The sequence below is a fragment of the Sinohyriopsis cumingii genome, chromosome 7, assembly GCF_028554795.1.
Source record: "Sinohyriopsis cumingii isolate HCF-2022 chromosome 7, ASM2855479v2, whole genome shotgun sequence".
In the NCBI taxonomy this organism is placed as follows: Eukaryota; Metazoa; Mollusca; class Bivalvia; order Unionida; family Unionidae; genus Sinohyriopsis; species Sinohyriopsis cumingii.
This window is the reverse complement of record NC_142967.1, coordinates 78,393,870-78,415,378: the sequence shown is the minus strand read 5'-3', so window position 1 is coordinate 78,415,378 and position 21,509 is coordinate 78,393,870. Positions and strand designations below refer to the sequence as shown.

The window sequence follows — 21,509 nt, the reverse complement described above, 5'->3', positions numbered from 1 at the left end:
ATTTTGACAGTTACTAAAAGCCGGATCAGACAAATTGTTGGAACTTAATGTTACAGATTTGTTAAAGGAAATGCTAGCCAAATCCATTTTTAACTAAAGTGAGACTACGACATGTTCACGCTTGTTCAGTTGTAACCTGGAAACCTCGAAGAAAGGTAGTTTCAGTCTCGTTTGAGAGTATCGTAATACGGGATCAGGAAACGAAGTATAGTTTACCTACGTTCGGGATTTGACGGTAACATTCTGGCTCAGTCTTCGCTAGATAATTGATAGGTTTGTAACAAAAAACGATGCATAGAGTTCAAGAAATATGACGAGATAATACCATTAATCGTAAAGCACTGAACATGCAGTAATGAGCGCGAAATAGAGGGTATGTTTGTCTTTGAACTGCACACACGTGCGTTTTCATTTCCTCCTTGAAAATATGAAGAAGAAAAAATCACCTCAGGTCCTGAAGAAGATATATACTTGACAAACAATCTTTACGGTGTTTTAGTACAAACAGTCCATGGTGTTTACCTTAACGTGCCCGCATTAATTACGTTCCATCGATATGTTGTGTCGTAAAAGCTGCAATTGTTTGTAAAAATGTGTGTGTGTGTGTGTGTGTGTGTGTGTGTGTGTGTGTTTTAATCAAGCATCGACTATCTAGCTTTTCATATTTGTTTTAAATTTGCATGATAGGTTTTTATTTCTTGCTGAAAGATATAGATAAAGTTATGCAAATGTATACAAAGCCTTTACTATCTCTGAATCGTGATTAGACATTGAAGGCTATAGCTGGACAGTAAGAGTTGTAATTCTACGTGAACTCAATTCACGAATTTATGGTAATGTGAACTATAGCCCTTTATCTCTTGTGTAGTGTTTTCTTTTTGTTGGGGGGTTGGGGTTGTTTTTTTGCATTCTGTATCAAATCGTTTGAAATAAATTTTTATGACTGATGCGATTTTTACTTTGCATCTATTGATCTAAACAAATCTTTCTGAGTATATACATTCGCATTATCGTTTTGCTGATTCAAGAAGAAGCTTTTGATTTAAAAAAATATAGTCCGAAATGGTATACACGGAACAGTGATTTAAACTTTATTAGATATTTATATCGTACTGGGAAAACAAGTATCGGATACATATTTATAAGCTCATTCTTTTTCACAGAAGAAGCTGGATTAATGCAAGGAGAAGCGCTGTTCTCTCAATTAATTCATTAAAGGTAAAATATTTTTAGTAGCCGAGTTTGTTAGCGATAGATGTAATACTTACTCAGTATTTAACGGTATTGTCTGTATATTTAATGTACTCTGATGGTACTGTTAGCTTTTCTCAAAGCATGATTGCACTGCAACAAAGTATTAAAAATCACTGTCATCAATGAGTTGTGGTAAATGTTAGTAACATAGTTGTATTTAGGAATAGGGTTGGTAGTTTAAAAGATTATGAAGACTATACGAATGAAAACAATGAGGATGTAAAATAATTTGTATATGCAGGTCTTTATTTAAATTTAAATGGTATGTTTAACGAAACCACAAAATGACTTGCTAATCAGGAACTGCGTGGGGTGGTGGGGTGGGGGTGGGTGAGGTGGGGGTGGGGGTGTGCTTTAGTGCACGGTCAGAGCATGATGAAGAGTTGTCTTTTTAATGTAGAGACGAAATTTATGTTGATGTTTTTTGATTTTTCAAATTGAGTGATTTTATGCTGCTAGGGATATTAAAAATTGCACACACGGTCTCGTAAATCTGCACCAGAAAAAAGAACGGACTCACATATCTAGGCTAAACAAGTGTACATTATACACTGAAAATAGCCGGTCATATTGCTAATCAAAACATAGCAACAACTCGTAAACATTTGTTGATGTCCGTTACATTTAAAAGGATAAGGACAACTGGACTTCCCTACGCTTGATCATTATCTTTACTATCAAGGCTTGTAACATCTCATATGTCCATAATTCTTGATCATTTCTGAATGCCCTCACATTGCTAGGTCGTTTTGACACGTGTTGGTTTTTATATTTCAGTGTGATTTTTATATTAAATATATATTTTCGGCTATGTAATCACCACCGGCATAAAAAAAATGATCTCTGTGCGTGTGTGTGTCTCGATGTAGATGTAAGAATTATATTCTGTGAAAATTATTTATTTATTTATTTCCACAAAATGAAGATATAGAGGATCTCAAATGGGTAACGATTTAATCTTGAATTTATGTAACGACTATACCTACTATGTGATAACAAATATAAATGCATATAAAAGCTATCTTGCTTATTATTTTATAAAATTCAGTTTATAACGAAGCATTTCTGGTACTGATGAAAATATGCGAGGTGTAGGTCCAATCTGATTAAAACAAGAGCTCCACTGTCCTGGGTTAAGATCTGACAGCGATGGCTTAGGGGTCATGTTCTGGTGACTTTTTAGTTTGCCAATGGCAATGTAGCTTTCAGCAAATTGAAAGTGAATCGAATCGTTCGGCACACACTGATGCTCTTCAGCTATATTGCTCATTCTCCTAAACGCTAAGATATAAGCCTTGATCTGATTGGCTGATAAAATTAGTAATTATGATAATAACGTAGGTTACTAAAACACGACTCCTAAGCGGTCGCTCTCAGATCTTCACGTAGGACAGCGAAGATATGATTTTAATTAGATTGGGTGTGGGTCCAACGTGGATCGTGTTTATGAAATCGAAATATTTCTTATTAATATATAAAAATATTATCCGTTAGCCACGTGTTTATTATTATTATTATTATTATTATTATAACACATGCATCCAATTATTCATCAAAATAAATTTTCTTTCTTTGTCCATTTCTAATAATATGAGTGCCTGCAACTTGCGGAAAGCAAAAAGTGCATACAGTTTTGTAATACGATGAGATATATTGTGTTCACATTATACTTGCATGTCTTTCATACAAGACCTGTTGTGTTCACGTTATGCTTTTATGTCTTGTCATACAAGCAGATCTGATTTGCTCGCATTATGCTTGTCTTGTCATACAAGATGTACTGTGTTCACATTATTATTGCATGTCTTTTCATACAAATTATACTGTGTTCACATTACTGTTGCATGTCTTGTCATACAAGGAGATCTACTGTGTTCACATTCACATTGCATGTTTTGCCATACAAGGATATCAAATGTGTTCACTTTCACATTGCATGTCTTGTCATACAAGGTCTGCGTTCACATTCTTATTGCATGTCTTGTCATACAAGGAGATTTTCTGTGTTCACATTTTCATTGCATGTCTTGCCATACAAGGATATCAAATGTGTTCACTTTCACATTACATGTCTTATCGTACAAGGAGATCTACTGTGTTCACTTTCACATTACATGTCTTGTCATACAAGGAGATCTACTGTGTTCACATTCACATTGCATGTTTTGCCATACAAGGATATCAAATGTGTTCACTTTCACATTGCATGTCTTGTCATACAAGGTTATCAAATCTGTTCACTTTCACATTGCATGTCTTGTCATACAAGAAGATCTAATGTGTTCACATTTTCATTGCATGTCTTGTCATAAAGGAGATCCACTGTAATCATATTATCACTGCATGTCTTGTCATACAAGGAGATCTATCGTGTTCCCATTCTCATTTGATGTATTGTCATGCAAGGAGATCTACTGTGTTCACATTATCGCTGCATATCGTGTGATACAAGGAGATCTATTGTGTTCCCATTTTCATTGCATGTCTTGTCATACAAGGAGATATATTGTGTTCTCATTATGATTGCGTGTATTTTCATGAGTATAATGAATCCTCAGTTTTATGTAAGCATTACCGATAAATATACAGCTAAGCAGAAGCCAATACGCCTATCATGATAATTTGATCGCTATTTACGACATAAGACGCCAAAGTTACAAACAGAATGCTATCAATATTGTCATTTACGACATAAGACGAGAATGTGGAAAACAGAATGCGATTAATGTTATTACTTACGACCTAAATGCAAAGTGACAAATATAATCCTATTAATACTGAGTTGTTGAAGATGAAAGCTTGTAATTTGTTCTGTGTTAAGCGTATTATACGAGATTGCCTCTAGACCAAAAAATAAAGATGTCTGATCATACATACATACATACATACATACATACATACATACATGTCTGAATCACTCTTGGTATGAATTATACCTTTTCTCGAACCTGTTGGACTATTTGAAAGAGGATGGGCTAGCGGCATATATTCTCTACATGATGAATTTATGTAAAGCTTTGGAATAATGTAAAAGATTTATATTAACATTTTGTTGCCCCCATATGAGTTCTTTATATTCACAAAAATTATATTCCCACTTCGAGAAACATCCGTTTTATTTTTGAAATATATGAAAGAATGGGCTCAAATAATTTCTTTCGTTGCTTTATTGTGAATGGCGTTAGCAGGAGTTTTCGTTCAGCCCTTTTTCTTTTAGATCTATGAAATCACCTAGAAAAGTCCTAAATCATTGTTTTCATTACAGTGGAAGTTTCCTTCAATTAGATTTGCTTAGTATACTTACTAGAAAACATGTTGCATATTCAAGACATTTTGCATGATAATTGATTAAGACTCCAGTCACTGTGTTTGATAATTGATTAAGACTCCAGTCACTGTGTTTGATAATTGATTAAGACTCCAGACACTGTGCTTGATAATTGATTAAGACTCCAGACACTGTGTTTGATAACTGATTAAGACTTTGGATCAAGATAATTCCACCTGAAGACGAATATTCAACAAGCATCCACAAAGAATAATACCCTGGGTTTTAGGAAGAAATACAAACAGAAGATCAGAAATCAAAAAACATTGAAGGCCTACCATATACATCAGCATAATTATCGTCAAAGACGTAATTAGCTTTCTTATTAATTAGGGCGTTTCTGACAAAAATACGACAAGCGGTGTAGTTTTACCAAGAAGCATGGGGACATAATCAGTTTGTTTGTGAGGTAATAAAATCTTCTTCAGATAATATTTATATCCTGGATTATGACGAACTTTTGAAGTGTGGTTATTGAGATTCCATCGTAGAGAGCTATTTTGCATGCATTTTTCAGTTTGTTTTGGCAGATGTGCCATCAGTTATTCTTCTGATGTTACTTCAAAAAGTGTTAAGTAATAATAAATAATCAATAGCGTATAGTCCTCCACAGAAAGCAGCGCGAAATTATAAAAAGAAGAAAATGTCACAAGTTTAAAAGAGTAACAATTAGGTACTGCGAAAATAACCCGTTCATTTATACGCTGTTGAGTACATTCAAAAAATATTCCTTACTGAGGTGCATATGATAATCTCTGATTCTTTGGGATGACCTTTTCCCAAAGGTCAAATTATTAGGTAATATGACGTGTTTTTGCAACTGATATCAACGACAGTCAGCACGTAGCAGTTCGTGATGGGACACATGAAGCAGAGGATTCAAATGATTCCAGAGGAGGTCTTAAACAAAGCTGAAATTACTTGACAGTACATTGTCATCAGCCCATTTATATGTTAATTATATGCAGGTTATATTATTACACACTTAATCACAAATTAATAATTTTTAATCATAAACCCGAGTAATGTCAATGCTAGGGATATCAATTTACTTTATTTTAAAATAACATGATTATATTTGGTTTTTAAGTTCTGCTGAAATTTTAACATACATATTATGTTCAGTTAATTTTCGTTACTTCCTTGATAACCGCTCTGGTGGCCTAAGTGGTTAGAGCGTCCGCAGGTTCGAACTCCGGCCTTGCCATACCACAGACTTATAAAAATGGTACTGGAAGTTGCCTCCCTTGACGCTTAGTGTTAAGGAAATTATTGTTAAAACTGGTCGGCTTTGTGTCACGATAATGCGGCTGGGTAGGACACGATGCCACATGTCTGCGGCATGATGTCCTTGTTCTTGACATCGCTATAAACTGCCACACTGCAGACATCGTAAACTCGAGGCGGCATTCCACGTTCTTTAAATATTGTTTTTAATATTTTATCTTCTTACTTTGTCTGAAACTCGCGCATCCCAATTTTTTAATTTGTAAAAACCTTTCGGTTATTTTTATCTTGAAAATGTACCACTCCCGTCTTAAGATGATCAATAGCTAGTTATATGATAATTTAGGACATCACGTTTTAAAAATTTTGTAAGTCTTTATCATATCAAAAAGATAATAAAAAGACTGACGATTAAATTTTGTGGGTCTCAAAAGTGTTCATTTTGACATGCGCATGTAGATTTGTTAGCAACATGAACATATTTGGGTTTGCATGCACTTTCAACAGCTTGTTCTGAATTCTATCATTGGATGTATCACACCAATTTCAATGGCGTATACAGACGATTTGGAACTGGATTTTAGCGTATACTTTTTTGTCTAGTCCTTTAATATACAATAATAACAAATGGCGATATGGGCATGAGACGATGGTAATGTTTGGTTATTTTAGAAGGATGAAGAGGATATGTTTCCAAAATAAAAGTACAAACGTTCTAGTTAAACACGTTGACGTATACCTGCGAAATAGGTATAAAAGTGTATAATATCCATATATTTATTCCACGTGTTTACCACTAAACTTGATATTGGCATAGTTGCACATGATCCAGTCAGTACGACAGCTGTTCCCTTCTGCTCTTTTATTCTTAGTGATGTCTATGAATAAACCAACCAAATATTTTTTTTCTCAATTTAATTGTAAGAATATATCTCTAATTTTAAATTGCTGCTTCTCAGCGCAAAAAAATCCCCCAGTCCTATATGGTGGAAATGGCTGCATTTTGTCATGCGACAAAATACCGACTGTACTCGGTTATAAGTCGGATACAACTGTAAACAACAGTCTCAGATCTGTCGTCGTATAAGGGCCGGCAGATCCGGATCAATGTTGTTTGTTCTACTAATTAGGACTAACAAACTGCAGAGACCCAGATCTACCGGCATATCTAGGGCTATGCAGTTTGTCGTTGGATCTGACTTATAAGCGAAGTACAAACAGTATATCCTCATTTTTCCCTGACTTTGTCTTTAACAACCCCAAAAGTGAAGAATAATCAACTTGTCAATAAAAGCTGAGATGAGTAAATATAATGATTTGTATCCTGCACTAGACAATAGTATTGAACGCGATATATTACCTTGTTTTGTTCATTTTCAATATAGCATTATTGATTTTCTAACTTCCTACGTAGCCATGGAAACACCTATGTCTTCTCGAAATACTATCACGACTTTAATTTCCATTAGACCAAATAAGGTATAATTGGTTCTTACTGTATCTTCAAGATGCCTGACATTTGATTATATAGATCTACATGTTATTGTTGTGTACACAGCAATAATAATATACCCTTTCAAGGGCTGGAGTGTGATCTGTCATCACAAAGAAATCCATGATCAAACGTCTTAACCACACCACAACATTCAATTTCGACCACACATAGTTTGAACTAGTTTAATCCACACTCACACTGGAGCAAAGGTCAGTCCATTTTTTCTGCCTATACCGCCCTCCTCGTAGTAGAAAAAAAAACAAGCTGACTGAATCTCTCTTTTTTGGAGCAGTTTCCGAATCTCCTGGAGTATGGAAATTTGATAGGTGGCAACCTGATTATTCTTGGAGATTTCAACTTTCACTTTGACAGTCCCGGAAATCCAAACACATCAAAACTCCTAGATTTTATTGTTGTTTTCAACCTCAAACAGTCAGTTAACCAACCCACCCGTAAACATGGTCACATTTTAGACTGGATTCTTCATAGACCCGATGATAACATTCTACGGTCCTCCCTGGTATCCCACGAACTTGCATCAGATCCCCTGTGCATTATATGCCATCTTGACCTATCAATCCCTAACCATCCACCTTTATCTGCTACTAAGAGAAACCTCCGCATGATAAATAGAACCAAACTAATGCATGACATCCAAGCAAACCATGCAACCTGTTTACCTCATACAGCAGAACAACTAGATAACTGCCTGCGTTCATCGCTCGACAAACATGCCTCAGCTATCAAGTGCAGCGTATCAATTCAAAAGTGTTCTCCATGGTATAGCAGTGTTAGGGACCAGCTTCGCACTGCTAAAAGAGACCACCGTAAAGCTGAGAGGCTTTGGCTTTCCACCAGACTCACTATTCATAAGCAAATCTATGAAGCCGCTAAGAAGAATGTCACAAATATAGTCCATGCAGCGAAATCAGCCCACTAAACTACTAACATCATGGAAAGTTCCAGCTGCAAAGAGCTCTTCGAGATTACTAACAAGCTAATGTCAAGGAACAAATGTACACCACTTCCAACTACCTTCTCTCCAGTCGACCTTCCGGACATGTTTGCAAATTTCTTCCGTGACAAAGTACAAACCATTAGAGATAAGCTTGACACCACAATTTCAACTGGGGCCCCGAGTGGCCGAGTGGTCTAAAGCGCTCTCTGTTACGGATCATTGCCATCTCACCTCTGTCTGCGTGGGTTCGAGTCTCCAATTCGGCCAATGTGGGTATGTGAGAAAGCTTGCCAGTAGTTTCTCGTGGGTCGGTGGTTCTTTCCGGGGTTTTCCCGGGTTCTTCCTCCACCATTAATACTGGCCACCATGTATAGCCTATCGTGTGCTGAAAAATGGCGTTAAACACTACAACAAAAACAACAATTTCAATTGACTCGTCGTCCACCATACAGCTGGGATACAGAATTTCAGCGGAAACCATTAGCAGCATTTGAACCGCTCTCTATGAATTTCGTACGTACAATCCTGATGAAGAGTGCAATAAAGTCATGTGAACTTGATCCAATTCCAACATCGCTGCTGCTTGAGTGCTTAGATCCAGTATTGCCTTCACTAACTGATGTTATTAATACCTCTCTCTCTCATCCCTGGAATTCCCATCATTTTTCAAAACTGCCATTGTTAAGCTTCTGCTGAAGAAACCAACGCTAGACCATAACGATTTAATGAACTACCGCCCAGTTTCTAATCTCCTATTCATATAAAAAATCTTAGAAAAGGTTGTTCTATCCTAGCTTGTATCTCATCTAAATTCAAACAGTCTTTTTAGCAATGTACAATCTGCATATCGATATTGCCACAGTACTGAAACTAATCTTCTAAAAGTAGTTAATGACATTCTCTCTGCTTTGGATAGCGGAAAGATTACAGTCCTCACCCTCCTTGATTTGTCTGCAGTTTTGGCACAATAGACCATGATATATTACTTCAACGTCTCCAGCACGTATTTGGCATTCATGATACAGCCTTACTTTGGTTCAAGTCCTACTTGGTCAACAGGACACAAATTGTGTCTGCAATTGGAGTACACTCCAGCCCAGTTAATCTATGTTGTGGTGTACCACAGGGGTCTGTTCTTGGACCTGTTCTCTTCATTCTATACACTCAGCCGCTCTCAAGTGTCATATATCATCATTCAGTGTCTCACCAATTGTACGCTGATGACACCCAAATATACAAATCTAGCCACCCAACTGAAGTTGATGCTACCATCCAAGGTGTGGAGAGGTGCATTTCTGATGTGAAATCATGGATGACATGTAACAAGCTGCAGATGAATGATGATAAAACTGAGGCCATTCTGATCACAACACAAAGACTTTCTCATTCACATCCTTTATCTCAAACAAAAAATATCAGCAACATCAACATTAAATTCACACAGTGTTACTCTGGACAGTACTTTCTCATTGCACCAACATGTCATGAACATATGCAAGGCTGCATATCTTGAGCTGAGACGCATCAGCTCCATTCGCAAATATCTTTCAGTTGATGCCACTAAAACACTCATGTGTTTATTAGTACTTTCAAGACTGGACTATTGTAACTCAGTTCTGTCTGGTTCATATCAAATCTACTCCAGAAACTTCAAAAAGTTCAAAACACAGCTGCTCGGATCATACTTAGAGTATCACGATCAGAGCACACCTCCCCGCTGCTCTGTACCCTACATTGGCTATCCATTCGATCCAGAATCAAACACAAAATTTGTTCTCTGTGCTACGTTTCACTGACGGACTCTAGTCCAACATACCTATCCGACCTCACCCATGTGTACACACCAGCAAGATACTTACGCTCCTCTTCTGACAATCGTATACTCATTATTCCCACTATGAAAACAAAGTCATATGGACAACGTTCTTTTGCATACCAGGGCCCAGCAACGTGGAATGAATTGCCCACTGAACTTAGACATAAAGACACAGTAATGCCATTCAAGAGTGCTCTTAAAACTCACTTATTTCGAATGCAAGAACAAACTTAAAGACCTAATAATGTTTCCTACCTTAAATATTTTCAGCATGTTTTTATGTTTTCTAATTTCATGGTGTTTGTTTTATGTAATGGTATCATTATGTATGTTTCTTATGTTATAGGTGTTGTCTAATGTTGTAAAGCGCTTAGAGCTTCTAAAGATTAGGCGCTATACAAAGTCCTCATTATAATTATTATTATTATTATTATCATTATTATGATCTGATCACGTGACATGCAAATTAAGAGCCAATATAAGTTGCCATTACAAATGGTATATACACAGTGATATTATTCTTTGATCAGACCTCATATTCGTCTTACCTCATTTGTAATTACTGCCTATCATAAATTCAAGGGGACAAAATAACATTACAGGTGGAGACCTCAGTTAATTGCACAGATAAGTTGCAGTGGCATATTAAACTTTTAGAAAAGTTTCAATGACGACTTACTTTTGTAAAGATCTCTCCTGGTTAACAATATACTCAGAATGCATTGTCTTTACATTGACCAGCGTGAATACAATGCAAAGAAAACAAAGAAGCGTGCAAAACTGTAAAATGTTTGTAAAAGTTTGGCTTTTTATATTTTTTGAACAACGATATGGAAAAAAGAGATACATTATACATGGTTGGTTGTGCTGGGGACTAAATGTACTTTATTAAAGAGGTAAAAAGTCCTGATATGAAAAAGCATCGTGTTCAGGTTTAGACCACAAGGTAGAGGAAATTTAAACATAAGATGAATCTGGTGGTGGCCGTTATAGATTCCTTGTTCCAACCAAATAAATTTACGACAGTCGAGAAGAAATTGTTTAACAGTTTCTGACATAACATGACTATTTCTTGTTCAGTTGCAAATTAATTTTGGTCTCGATTAAGCTAACTCCTGCGTATTCATCATCGAGTAATTGAGTATAGTTTTATCACCTCGATAATATTATTCATGGGCTTAGTCTAAATTTCTATTCAAATAAAATGTTAAAGATTATGTGTAAGGGTTGTCCATTAGTTCTGAGAGTGTGGTTTTAAGGCCATTATTCATCACATCACAGGCTATATATTTTGGCGAGTATATCTGGTGGAGGAGTAACCCGTGAAAATTCCAGGAAGAACCAGTGACCAATGAAAAGCTACTGGAAAGCTTTCTCACATACCCACACTGGCCGAGTCGACAGCAAGAAAACGTGCAAACAGAGGTGATATAGTGATATGTAAAGGTGAACGCCCTAGACAACTCGGCTACCCGAGCACCCTTCTAGTGAGAGCAGACTCCATTCGGTAAAATACTCTTTGGTAAAAAGAGTTTAGGTATAAGCTGCTCGATAACTGTGATAGAGTTTGATTTATCTCGAAATCGTCTGTTACTTACATGCTGGGCGATAATTAAAAACCAATGCCCTCAACTTATTTTTCCTGCGTAAATAACCCACACCTATGAATATGATAAAGTTTGTTCTAACTAGTGGTTGCAAAACCAAATACTAACCTTAAAACAAACCAAAACATTCTTTTATTTTAGGATCTTCAAAAAAAAACATTTAATAAATATTTTTTTAGGAGTCCGTTATTGACGACAGGTCCGATATTTTACCTAATATGGTCTGTAACGATGTTCCCTTTGGTAAAGAGGAGTGGTTAATTAGATTCGGCTATCGTAGCTAGAGGATGACCTCCCTATATTTTATTGCCCGATGTGAGTGGATTGATAGAACATCAACAGAGAACTGAGCCCAACTACTGAGAAGAAATAAGACAATACGAGCCCCCTTTAGACAAGAGAATAACAATTTAATCTATGACATAAACTAATAGTGTCAGATTCAGTTGAAACAAATTTACGTCACAGAATTTCAATATCAGTGTTCTATTATTGATTGATTACATCATGATAACGAGAGTGGTGAAATGAACACAATGCCCACGCCTGATCTGCATCACCTAGCATAACTTTTTGTCTTTGTCTCCTTGTATCTCACGTCTTCCCACCTTCACGTGTATACGTTTGATCGTTCTTGATCCTTCTATCCTAGCAGTTACCGCTCCGGTGGCCTAGTGGTTAGAGCGTCCGCCTCGGATGCTGGAGGTCGTGGGTTTGAACCCCGGCCAAATCATACGAAAGACTTATAAAAGTGGTACTAACAGCTGCCTCGCTTGGCGCTCAGCATTAAGAGGTTAGTGTTAGCACTGGTCGGCCTGGTGTCAGGATAATGTGACTGGGTGGGACATGATGCTACATTTCGGCGGCATGATGCCCCAGTGCTAGCCATCACTATAAACACACGCAGGCACACACACACACACACCCACACACACTATCCTAACCGCTCGATCTCTTATCCGGACTTCCGTCTCTCGGACTTTCCCAGACTGTTCCAGAGAACTGTTTCCCTGAATGGCAAGATTACCACTCAGTCTCTATTTGTATCACCTTCTCTCGCTTTCGTTACTCAGAAAGCATAAAACAGCTATCTAAACACTGCATAAATTCTGACAAAAGGTGACCTTAACGGTTAATGGTCCTTACAAATTAAGACTGTATTCTGAGTAAGGTACAATCGTTACCTCTAGTTACAAATGACCCCTGTAATGTACATCTAAGTCTGACCTAATTCGATAGGTAATCACCCTCGCTTCACAGCAACTGACCCTAAATTAACACGTGAGCGGTGCATATAACATTCCCGCATTTCTCTGCATACGCTACCACATGACTCCTTAGACATCCAACCTAGTCAGTTCCACTCAATAAGATACATGCTATCGATTACTATTGTATACGACTCACTAACTTCTAGCTCACGGCAATCCCTAACCTAAAAGATTCTTTAAGCATTAAAAATGCAATTATCGTTAACTCACAATAATCAATATCGTCCTAATAGACAATTTAAATTAATTCATATGATCCAATGAAATCCTACACACCTGAATATTTGGATCGCATGCAATCAGTCAATTCTATCAATAAACTAGTAACTGTAAAATTAAAGAAATAAATAGCATAAACAACTGTAGCATATCAACAAATTTTCATGAAATCGAATAAACAATGCGTATTATGCATCCTAAGCATATCAAACACATTTTCATAAAACAAAACAAACAAAATGGAAAATTGCATGAAAACTTAAAATACCTTAATGCTGTTCTTTCTAAGAAAATGTGCATCCTAGCACTTAAGGCCTGTTTTTGCCCACAAGACAGCCGCCTGGTCCCTTTACTTGACTTAACGAGGAAGAACTACTCTTTACTTTTCCCCGGAGTCAAGCGAGTCTCGCTCCTCTTACAGGAAAATCTCGGACTGAGGAAATTCGCCCAAAGTCGTTACTTTAAATTCAACATTTCTTTCAGGGTGTACGCCTTAAGTTAATCAGCCGTTCCTAACTGTACCCCAAGATAATTATTACTTCCGTCAGACAGCTTAGCGAATCTGAGAAATACGACACATACCAAATTCCTTTTATTAAATGATTATTCGATATGACATTCCCATTAATCGGATATGGTCGGCATCTTAATTTTTACTTTACCAGGACGGTTATGCGATGCCTGGGTCAATTCCAAATTAGCCACATATGCTGGCCTCTCCTTCTCCCACTAAATTTAACAACTGACATGGGAAAATGTCGCAGTGACCCTTCACATAAAACCTTGCTGGCATGACTGTACTAAAATTTTAATGCACAATGTATTAAATTTTAAGGTTCATTACTTATTCATAATTCGACACATTACATGGTCTTTCCTGATAGTGATCTTAACCGTACTTAGATGTTGTGGAAGGCTACCGAATCATCCGTCCCAGCCTGTTCGCCGAGGGGCAGACGATTTGAAAGCGGACACGCAGTTGGAAGTGCATTTTTTCAATGTATTCAAAAAAGAAGAAAAGTGAATACAAAATGACACTTTATAATTGGATAACCACGCTGAGACAGTTGGCAAAGGTGCATTGGGAATAAATGACGGTATGCGTGTATGCCTGCAACAACCGATATGACAATAGAACATAATAATTATCCTCCCTTAGAAGACACGAATGTTGAACGCAACATATTAATTAACGCTTTGAATATATTAAAGCAGAATGGATTTTGTAATTTTGTAAAAGTCGTTTGGGATTCATCGAGCTAGTAGATCGTCATCTCAATTTCATTTAGTTAGAGCTTCATGAAAGGTCGCTTAACTTTGCAAGGCCTGGTGTTAAGCGGCTACGTTATAATATTACAGTGTTGCTTCTGGATTTCAACATTTCAACTAGGGAACGCGATCCAACCTTCGACCGCTTCGGTGGCCTAGTGGTTGGAGCGTCCGCCTCGGATGCGGGAGGTCGTGGGTTCGAACCCCAACCAAGTCATACCAAAGACTTCTAAAAAAATGGTATTAATATCTGGCTCGCTAGGCGCTCAGCATTAAGAGCTTAGTGTTAGGACTGGTCGGACTGGTGTCAGGATAATGTGACTGGGTGGGGCATCATGCTACATGTCTGCGGCATGATGCCCCAGTGCTAGACATCACTTTAAACTGCCACACTGCAGACATCGTAGCGATATGACTGGAAAATTGTTAAAGCTACGTTAAAAATCTAAATCACACACACACACACACACACACACACACGATCCAACCTTCCACCAAATTATAACTGACCAAATGTCTAACACGTGGTAGTATCAAAGGCTAGATGATGCTGGACTGTATTATATAGGTTTGCATGATACCATCGTATAGAGGCGCATTAATTAATTAACTCTTTCCAATGGTGATGTGAAATCATATTGTATGACATGTAAGCTAAGAGCCGATTTGATGCAAATCAGCCAACAAAACGGTAAGAAGATTACGTATTAAATAACATACTTGGATATTGTATTTTTAGTTACATCTTATCGTAGCTCCAAGGGTATAAAGGGCGTGATAGGTTGATGCAGCTATTAATGCTTTTAATCCCATAATAAATATACATCGATAACTTACTACGTGACATTCAACCACTAGGAAGGGACAATTGATGTCTATTTTGTATTTACAGTTTTCTTGTCTATTTAATATTCACAGTCTATTTACTATTCACAGTCTATTCACCATTCAGTGCTTTTGTCTATTTACTATTTACGTTGCTTCTGCTTATTTACTATTCACAGTGCTTCTATCTATTTACTATTTACGGTGCTTCTATCGATTTTACTGTGTTTCTATTTACTATTTACAGTGCTTTTGTATATATACTATTCACAGTGATTTTATGCATTTACTAGTCATAGTGCTTCTATTCATATACAACTGACAGTGGTTTTGTCAATTTAATATTCACAGTGCTTTTATATATTTACTATTCACAGTGCTTTTGTTTATTTACTATTCACAGTGCTTTTTTCTATTTACTATTCATCGTGTTTCTATATATTTACTATTCACATTGCTTCTGTCTATATACTATTCACAGTTTTTGTCTATTTACTATTCACATTGCTTCTATTTATGTACTATTCACGGCGTTCTTGTCTATTTGCAATTCACACTGCTTCTATCTATTTACTATTCACGAAGTTCTTGTCTATTTACTATTCATTGTGCTTCCATCTATTTACTACTCACAGTGCTTTTGTCTATTTACTATTCACGGTGCTTTTGTCTTTTTACTATTCACAGTGCTACTATCTTTTTACTATTCACAGTGCTTCAATCTATTTACTATTCACAGTGCTTCTATCTACCATTCACGGTGCTTTTGTCTGTTTACTATACACAGTGCATTTGTCTATTTACTATTCACAGTGCTTTTGTCTATTTACTATTCACGGTGTTCTTGTCTATTTACTATTTAAAATTTATTTGTCTATTTGCTATTCAGTATTATTGAGATGATTATTTGACACGAAAGGAAGTGTGTGTTTGTGTGTGTGCTTTTTAAAAATAATAACCTTTTATATACCCTTTGCTGGCACAATGAATTCAAACAATACACACCTTGATGTTGTGTCACCTTCCTGAAGCTCCATGTTTTAACAAGCTGTGCTTTAATGGGTTTACTAGCAATAAAATGCTTCAAGTTGGAGCATACATAATGTGTGGCTGCTGATTTGCCAGCAGATGTATTTTGTCTTTGTTTGAAAATGAAAGAACGATGTACAATTATATTGGACGGTTCGATGTTTCGGGTCAGTAACTCAAGTATACTTCCCCAATTGTATGTCCCTGCAAGGAGGTTGTAAGGAGATAGGATTAACTCAAATTTCAATCGTAAAAATTGATGATTCATAGGCAATAAAATAAAAATTATAAAGCTCTTTTTTTATAGTCACTCACGTTACGAGGCTATTAAACCCATATGGCCCCAACCCCTGCACACACATACATGCACAATAAAAAAGAGCAAAATTAAGTGGGTTTTACATGTACAATGAAAAAGAGGAAAATTAAGTGGGTTTTATATGTACAATGTATGGTATGTAAATTATTGAAAATTTACAGATCTTAGGTCGCTTATACTTTAAGGTTTATTTTGAAATTCGGACGAATGCATGAAAACAATGTGTTTTGTATTTGCAAACATTGCGTATTATAAGCACTGCTAAATTTTAAATTCGTTTCTGATTAGCATACATAAGTGTGATCTTAAAAAATATATAAATTACCATCCCTAAAACTTGGTAACTGTTGCTTGTTTTACTGAAACAGTTTTCTTACCTTTAAGGATGGACGAGTTCCCTGGTAAACCGATTAACTGCTTTCATGTAAATGGATGAAGCCGGTTTCTGCTACCAACTACTTGTCCTGCGTAAAAGAAAAAAAAATGCGTTCTGTTGTTCACTATCCTTAATATGTTACGATGTTACCCCATGTCACATACACTTATATCCAAGTACTAGATAGGCTAACGTATGTATATATACACAAATTAACCTTCCCTAATGAACAACACGTGTACTGGCTTCCTTTGGAAACGCTCCTAGTACTAATAACCACGCTGTTGCTAGCTTGAGTAATGCGTACGCATTGCTAAGTTGTTCTACCACTGTTCAACATCGATATGCCATAGGTACGCCAGTTATCCTTAAGAAACTGGGAGTCGCATCTTGGCGTTAAAACTTAGTTTTTCTCCTCCACTATTGACACGTGTGATGTTTTTACTTTGAAGCTAAACAACCCTGTCTATAAATCAATTCATTGACCAGGTATAAAGGCTACGCTACACAAGTCTTTCTCTGAACTCCAAACTGAACTGGCTTACAAATAACATGTATGTTGCAGCGTTTAACAGCGCCTTAATACAATAGTGGTCATATGCTGCAAACGGTGAAGTTTGTAATTTTATATATATGAGAGAGAGAGAGAGAGAGAGAGAGAGAGAGAGAGAGAGAGAGAGAGAATTATAAATATACACCAGACAGAACGGAAAGTGCTATCCCTAGAATCTATAGAAGAATGCTTGCTAATAGTAGGCATATAATTATATATCGTAGAAATGTAAAAATCCTCTGAAATGCTTATAAACTAAAATATAAAAATATAAAGGTAAACTACATTAAACATATGGTAAGATATAACCTCCAATATTTTTTTTTGTGGGGTGACACATCAACATGTATGCAGTATAGCCGAGGTTCACTATGCAATAGGTATGCATAAAGTGTGTGTGTGTGTGTGTGTGTGTGATCAGCACAAGAACTCCTCGTCTCTGAGATTTGTTCTGTAAGAAGGACGCTACTCTCCATTAATTAACAGGTCTCATGCTTTTAAGTTTGTTTATGGAATTGTCATTGTACACATTTTGCCAAGCACGATGAACATGAAGATTTATGCAATATTTGGATGGAACCTTAAATTCGGAAACGCAAGGCAGCTCTGGCTGCTTTTTCTTCCCTTTTAATTCCTTTGATACCAATCTGAATTGTCAGACAACAGTACGTAAAGCTTTCTAAAAACGGGAAGATTCGTTCATATCTGAAAATATGGATAAATGATACTTCAAAAGCCGTCTTCGTTTTGTTTTGTTTTGTTAATCTCAGGGTGCAGAGTAAAACTTGTATGGGTCTCGTGACTATTGGACTTTGATAGGTTAGTGACACTCTGATTGGCCGACACATGTAGAGTCAGAGGTACTTTATCCAGTCGAATTTTGGTTGGAAATAGCTTAAAGTATGCACTCTAAATTTTCTCTTTGATTCAACATTACAGTTTCATATTTTCGTCCGAGGTATAAAAAGGTGAAAAGATATGATGTAACCTTTGAATCTTTTAACAGCACACAATAAAAATTTTCGGCCTCCCATGACAGCTAACACGTACTTTAAAAATTTAGCAAATTTGCAGACGTTACTGTTTACGACTTACATAACAATCTTTCAGAAAATTATATATTTGAAAATGACATCAATCCCTCAAGTTTTTTTTCCTCACGGTTTCGATGATGGCGATTCATTGGCTGGTGCAGTCACCAAGGAAACAAAAACAATTATTCATTACACGTGAGTTAGAGCATTGAGGTGTGTCAGTTGAAATGATGACTGAGTCTGATCGATAATTCAGTACATATATCTTTTTTTTATCCAAACCGAACGGTGATGATAAATAAACACAATAATATTTGTCGCCAATACATGGCTCGATATAAGTTATAAATTAGAAGCTATATCAAAGTCTGAACAGAAAAGCCATGTATAGAATCACCCACTTTCTGGGGTTTGTTTACACTTGCTTCAATGGCGTTTCATGACCAAGACAGTCACACGTATCCGATTTAGGCTGAATATGAAAAAATTTATAAAAAGTACCCGAGGACTGTAAAAAACGAAAAGTTTCATTGTGTGAGAATGTTCCGAAGCGGACCGATAAGTAAAGCAAATAAAGAAAAGAACCGAAACGTAAAGCAGTTTTCGCGAAGACGCAAACAGCAAGCAGATGGTAAAGTATGCAATTGTCACGCTAGAGTTATACTTGCAGACGATTTCCTACAAAGCATTCAACTTGTAAATTAAACTAATCCTTGGAAAGTAATCTAATCAATAAAAATAAATCTATTTATTCAGACATAGGATTTTTAAAATCTAATATTGTAAAGTTTATTGTATTAAATTCGCCTACCAACTAGAAAATACATATAATGTAATACTGCTTCATCATGACGCTATATATATATCTGAAAATAAACGAAATAAAGGTTTGATATAATGGCAATTGTCCGTGACTTTCGCTTGAGGAAACTATCACATTCATTAGTTTATTCATGCGGCATAACCAATCTTATATTTCAGACAGATTTTACAACGAATCTCTTGAAACTGTAAAGCAGAGAGAGACTTGACACTGTAAAGCAGAGACACTTTAAACTGTAAAGCAGAGTGACTTGAAATTGTAAAGCAGAGTGACTTGAAACTGTAAACCAGAGTGACTTGATATTGTAAAGCAGAGACTTGAAACTGTAAAGCAGAGAGAGAGAGACTTAAAACTGTAAAGCAGAGAGAGAGAGAGAGAGACTTGAAGCTGTAAAGCAGAGTGACTTGAAATTGTAAACCAGAGTGACTTGAAACTGTAAAGCAGAGAGACTTGAAACTAAAGCAGAGACAGACTTTAAACTGTAAAGCGGAGTGACTTTAAACTGTAAACCACAGTGACTTGAAATTGTAAAGCAGAGTGACTTGAAATTGTAAAGCAGAGTGACTTTAAAACAGAGTGACTTGAAATTGTAAAGCAGAGACTTGAAACTGTAAACCAGAGACATGAAACTGTAAAGCAGAGAGAGACTTGAAACTGTAAAGCAGAGAGAGAGAGAGAGAGAGAGACTTGAAGCTGTAAAGCAGAGTGACTTGAAACTGTAAAGCAGAGAGACTTGAAACTGTAAAGCAGAGTTACTGGAAACTGTAAACCAGAGTGACTTGAAATTGTAAAGCAGAGCCTTGAAACTGTAAACCAGAGGCATGAAGCTGTAAAGCAGAGAGAGAGACTTGAAACTGTAAACCAGAGTGACTTGAAACTGTAAACCAGAGTGACTTGAAATTGTAAAGCAGAGCCTTGAAACTGTAAACCAGAGGCATGAAGCTGTAAAGCAGAGAGAGAGACTTGAAACTGTAAAGCAGAGAGACTTGAAACTGTAAACCAGAGGCTTTGTCAGGCAATAATACACACGAAAAGAAAACTACACGATTAATCAAATGGCGAACAAGCGATATATATATATATATATATATATATATATATATATATATATATATATATATATATATATATATATATATATATATATATATATATATATATATTATTATTAAATACAAATTAAAATATATAAAATGTCACTCCTAACAAAAGCACACTATATGATGATTAAAACAATATAGCATACACGTATAACACACACAGGACTTTAGACTGATCGTTGGACAAGAAGATCACTAAAACTGAGGGACCAAGATATAAAAACCAGCCACAATACCTCGTGTCTGAGGAGGGAAGTATATAAGTATATGTCATGAAAAAATATACAGGGAGGAGAAGAAATGGATTGGCTGTACGAGTACCACCGACCGTAAGATAATAAAATGCTAGTATCAAAGAGTAACCCTTGAACAAAAATAAGAAATACGTTTTCTTCCAATTTTTTAAAAATGATTTAAAGAAAAACAAACACCTACACTGGTGGCTGGGGACACAGAAACACATAAAAACCTTTCAAAGTTCTTTTTTTGGGGGTGGGGGGTGGGCACATAAGTGGCCGAAAAATTAACATAGCTAAAAGACGGAGAAATTCCCACAAATAAAACAGTAACTATAAAGAACGTTTATAAACGGTCTAGATATTGTGAAACGTGATCTTTGGATTATCTATCGGTATTGCTAAAATACGCAATGAAAAAAAAATGGAAAGGAAAGGAAGTACAATACACAATGGAAAAATGGAAAGCTATGGAAATAAAATAATCAGGGGAAATTATTTTTGTATGGTTTGAAATTTTTTCATTAAAAATCAAAAGAAGTTTTTAATCATCAGATTCATACATATCTATTTGTATTGCAAAATAGAAGATACAATGAAGTTTCAAAACTGACGATAATAATTGTATGAAATGTGTGCATTTGAGAAAGTACAATTACCGTATGCAAATGAAAATGATCACGCATGAGATAATGTTTATTACCGAATTTTTTTTATTGTATACAGCTTTAGGGCAATTGAAACAAAGTACGCAGCGGAAATTATTTATT

At 36.1% G+C, this 21,509-nt stretch overlaps 1 protein-coding gene across 1 annotated transcript in view; it reads right to left on the bottom strand.

Annotated features, from left to right (window-relative positions):
• Nucleotides 1–17,412, bottom strand: part of LOC149795583 (potassium channel subfamily K member 18-like) — a 51,842-nt gene extending 34,430 nt beyond the window's left edge. Inside the window, exon 1 of the mRNA XM_089965420.1 lies at nucleotides 16,995–17,412. The gene's annotated coding sequence lies outside the window, so the exon portion shown is untranslated. The remainder of the gene's footprint in view (nucleotides 1–16,994) is intronic.
• Between the last annotated feature and the right edge of the window lie 4,097 nt (nucleotides 17,413–21,509).